This window comes from Enhydra lutris, unplaced genomic scaffold, assembly GCF_002288905.1.
Source record: "Enhydra lutris kenyoni isolate GAN:26980312 unplaced genomic scaffold, ASM228890v2 scaffoldscaffold52, whole genome shotgun sequence".
NCBI classification, from domain to species: Eukaryota; Metazoa; Chordata; class Mammalia; order Carnivora; family Mustelidae; genus Enhydra; species Enhydra lutris.
In genome coordinates this window covers 8,826,455-8,830,579 of record NW_019154136.1, presented here as the reverse complement: position 1 = coordinate 8,830,579, position 4,125 = coordinate 8,826,455, and positions in this window count along the sequence as shown.

Sequence of the window (4,125 nt, the reverse complement as noted above, 5' to 3'; positions counted from 1 at the left end):
CCTAACCCGGAAGGCGGGGCCGCGCCGTCACTCAACAAGGCCCCGCCAATCAGAGCTGCCCCACGCTCGCGGAGGGCCTGCCCAGGAAGGTCTCGCGGAACAGGGTCGAGGAGGGCCTAGCGGCGCGGGGCTGCGACGTCATCAAGCCGACGCCCACTGCATTTAAGCCACCGGGCTCAAGATGGCGGCGCACAATCGGACGGTTGATCCCGGTGTCTGGGGCGCGGGTAGGGCACCAGTGTCATCTCGAGTCCTGCTGTGTTGGATACGCAGCGGTGCGCGTTTCGTGCGCCCGCGCGTCTTAGCGGCACCTGCGGGCGGGCCCGTCACTTGCGAGTTTGCTCGCCCCGAACGACCCTCGTTGGCGGCGCCCCGGATGTGCTTGCCCCCGCCCGCGTCTGTGCCCCGGAAGTGGTTCTCCCCTTGTTTTCCTCACTCTGGGGGCGGTCCAGCCGGCCGCGAGGGCGGCGTCCACGTGCCTGGACGCGGGCAGACGGCCTCCTGCCGTTTTCAGCGCCAGGGGCTGGTTTTTACCTAAGCCTTTCGGGAGAGCTCGCACGTGGGCTTCGGGCGGCGTCCGCCCTGGACTCCTGAGGCTGGGTGACCCCGGGCAGCTTGCCTGACCTCTCTGAGTTTCTCGGGGGACCTGTCAGTCCCGTGGGATGCGGGCATCGGTGCTGGTGCTCAGTCCGGGAGCTCGATGCGCACAGCAGGCCCGCAGCCCACGGCCTGTTTCGCCGGGCGGCACGCGGGGCTCGGGGTAGACTCAGGACAGCTGGACGCGGTGGCCCGGCCCGCCGACCTGCCCCGTCGGCCAGCTTCCCTGCCTGGTCCTAATACGCGCGCCCGAGGAGCCACAGACTCCTGCCTGGAGGTTGCCCGCGGCCCTTTGCTGCACGACAGGCTTCCTCTGCGGCTGCGGAGCAGAAACAGCCCTGCGCCCGGGGCCTGCGTTCCAAGAGCCAGAGGGGAGCAGGCCCCGCACAGCCTGCACGAGGGGCTTTTTCTGCCCCCGTTTGGGGTGCCGGGACGGGGACTCGGGCCCACCGCACCGGCGCTTGGGCCCACCTGCACGTGAGGACTCAGGGAGACCTTGTGTCCTGCGCTGAGACCCTTGATGCTGGCGACCCCGTAATGCCTCAGCATGGCCCAACCCCTGTGCGAGTTCTTGACCGCCCTGAGAATGGAGGGGAGGCTGGGCAAGTGTCCTTGGGGGAAATGCAGAAGGACAAGCGCTTGGTTCTGGCACTCCGGAGCAGACAGTGGTCCTCGCCTGAGACCGTCCTCCAGGAAACTTCCCAGAAAGGACGAAACTGAGGTCTCCTAGCCGAGCTCCTGATGCAGAACCTGCATGTCAGCAGAGTTCCCCAGGGCTGGCCATGCTTGTTAAGTCTGGGAAGGCCCCTGTCTAGCGGGTGGGGTGCTGGGGCTCACGGAGATGCGATGACATCAGAAGTTTAGGGAGAGACAGAGCCCGCCCGGCCAGACGCTGGCGGGGGCATAGCCCGACAGCTGTGTCTTGCAGTTGGACGCTGCCACCAGGCCGATTCCCGAGATGAAACCGTTGTCACCGGGCAGCTTGGATGATCATGGGACTGCGAGAGCCTTGGCGGAAAGGGAAGGGCACATCTCCCGTTAGGAGCACAACTGCCGGTGAGTCACATTCCACTACATCTGAGTGTCACGGGACAAGCGTTCCCAAAGTGCCAAAAGTTCATTCTTACCTTGTTAAACTTTCTTTTAAAAATTAGTCTCCTTTCCCCCCGCCCCACCCCCTGGCCGTCTGTCTCTTCCCCTAATCATATTCAGATGTAGCTGATTAACACGCTCAGCTCTCTAAGGTAAGGAAGGATTTCCAATGCATTCACATTTCGTTTTTGCAATTTAAGGGCCAGCCATAACATTTAAGGTGTCGTCAATAAATATCTTTTGCGTGTTGGATTTAACTAAATTACTCTTCTGAATATAGAGTAATTTAATTGCCCTTTAAGACCTCTTTTTTTTTAATTTTTTTAATTTGCTGGTTTTGCTTCTCGGTGTTGCTTAGTAGTTTAGTTTCGAACTGGTTTATTTATTTAACCATTTATCACACGTTTCTTAAGCTGCTGGTCCGGGGCTTACAAAGTTGGGGGGTATTCAGTTCTTCCTCATCAGAGATGCAGACTCTAGTGGGCAGGGAGTCGGTTGGTGGATTGATTGTTAGACCTGATCCTGTGTGGGTCCTGGGCACGCAGGTGCTCTGGATGGGAGCACTGAGCTGGGGAGTAGGAAACTCTTAACTCGGAGAGACACCTGGAGAGAAAACAGACTGAACCTGACTCTCCTTTCCCTGCGCCTGACGTCATCCCACAAGATTTTATCGTGTGTTCCACAAAGAGGGACAAGGGTACAGAAGAAGGGTTATTTGCCACACTTTGGCCCCCAGGACAGGACCGTCTCTCAGCGTTTCTGAGTCTAATCTCTTCTTCCAGTCTGCTCTGCTCCTAGTGTTATTTTCCCATGTTACCACCTTAACACATACTAGTGCCTCTGGGGGGGGGCATTCATTGCCCCCTGCAACACCCTTGTCCTCCCTCCTTTTCGGGGAGTCCTCACCCTGTCACCTCCTCCTCGAATCTTGGATGCTGATCCTGATTTCAGGAGGATGCGGCCACACTGTTGGAGTGCACAGCGGTGCCCTTTTCGGGGGGCAGGAGCATCGTGTAGTACCAATCCGTGTTGGCCTGCACTTTGTGCCTACTTGAAGCATTCCCTTGTTTTAAAAGCACCGTGGAATTCGGAGGGAGGCGAGTTTGCAGTCATGGAGGAGAACTTCCCCGCTAAACATAGGGAGACAGGCCGCGTCCCTTCCTAGGGGTGGCTGTCTCTAAAGAAGGACACGCAGTCACCAGTGAATGCCGCCACCCAGAGTAAAATTTACCCCAAGTAAAAGCAGCGTAGGGGGAGTTAGGGCTGGGAAACAGAGAAGCAGGGGTAAGGTGTGAGCGCATTTCTTGAGCCTGTGGCTACAGCTATGATTGTCCCAGAGTTACTCCCCAACGGCTCCCACCCTTTTCTGTTTGCTTTCTGAAGATAAGAACCGCGTTTCTAAATCTCGCAAGACAGTTCTCACTAAGAGATGCACTTCTCCCACTGCGTCTGACCATTTTCTCTCTCTACCAGTTTGCTAGAAGAACCAGTTACTCTAAAGGAACAGTAAGAGAAACACACACACACACACACACACACACACACAGTGGGGAGGGGCAGAAGGTGGGGGAGAAGCCGACTTCCTACAGAGCAGGAGCCTGTCTTGGGGCCAGATCCTGGGAAGTCAGGATCTTGTCCTGAGCAGAAGGCAGACGGTTAACCAACTGAGCCACCCAAGCGCCCCTAAGTGAATCCTTTCTAAATGGGAAAATATTTTTTCAAGAGATACGTGAATTACGTGTTTTATGTATTTCTGTTACATATGTGTATATGCATGCATAACAGAGGAGTTCTATAACATCTGAAAACATTTCCAAGTAGACATTCTACTTTAGAAAAGTGTGGTTTATTTCTGGTTGGACGCATCTAGGAGTATAGAGTCACCTATAGGTCTCTACATGGCAGAGAAATGGAATACCAAGTCATTTCTATGAAACAGACATCTTTAAAACTTGACATTGATTTATAAGCTCGTTTTATTTCTAACCGTTTAAGCTTCATTCTGATTGAACACATTCCCAACGTGCTACGGGTTTGCACTGGACAGCAGAGACGGTGAAGATGTTCCGAGCGTTTCCACTGTCCTATAGGAACGAATTACGGCACTTGCAGGTGATGTTGTACATAAGCATAAGATAGAGCATCTTTTAAAATGGGCGTTCTTAATCTATTTTATGGGAAAGAGGTGTAGGTCTTTGATACGCACGTGGTGGGGTTGGGCTACCAAATGCATTAGAGTGTCCAAAATATCTCAGAAAAGCACAGTAGAGGAAAATCCGTGTCCTCTGCTCTGTATGCTATGTTGCCCCACAGCTGTACTCCGTGACCTGGCCACACTCGTGGTCCACGGTTTGTACAGGTAGATGGAAATTGTCTTTCGTGCTATCCTTACGTGATGTTCTTACAGCGGAAGCGATCATTAGGGAGATAATGTAA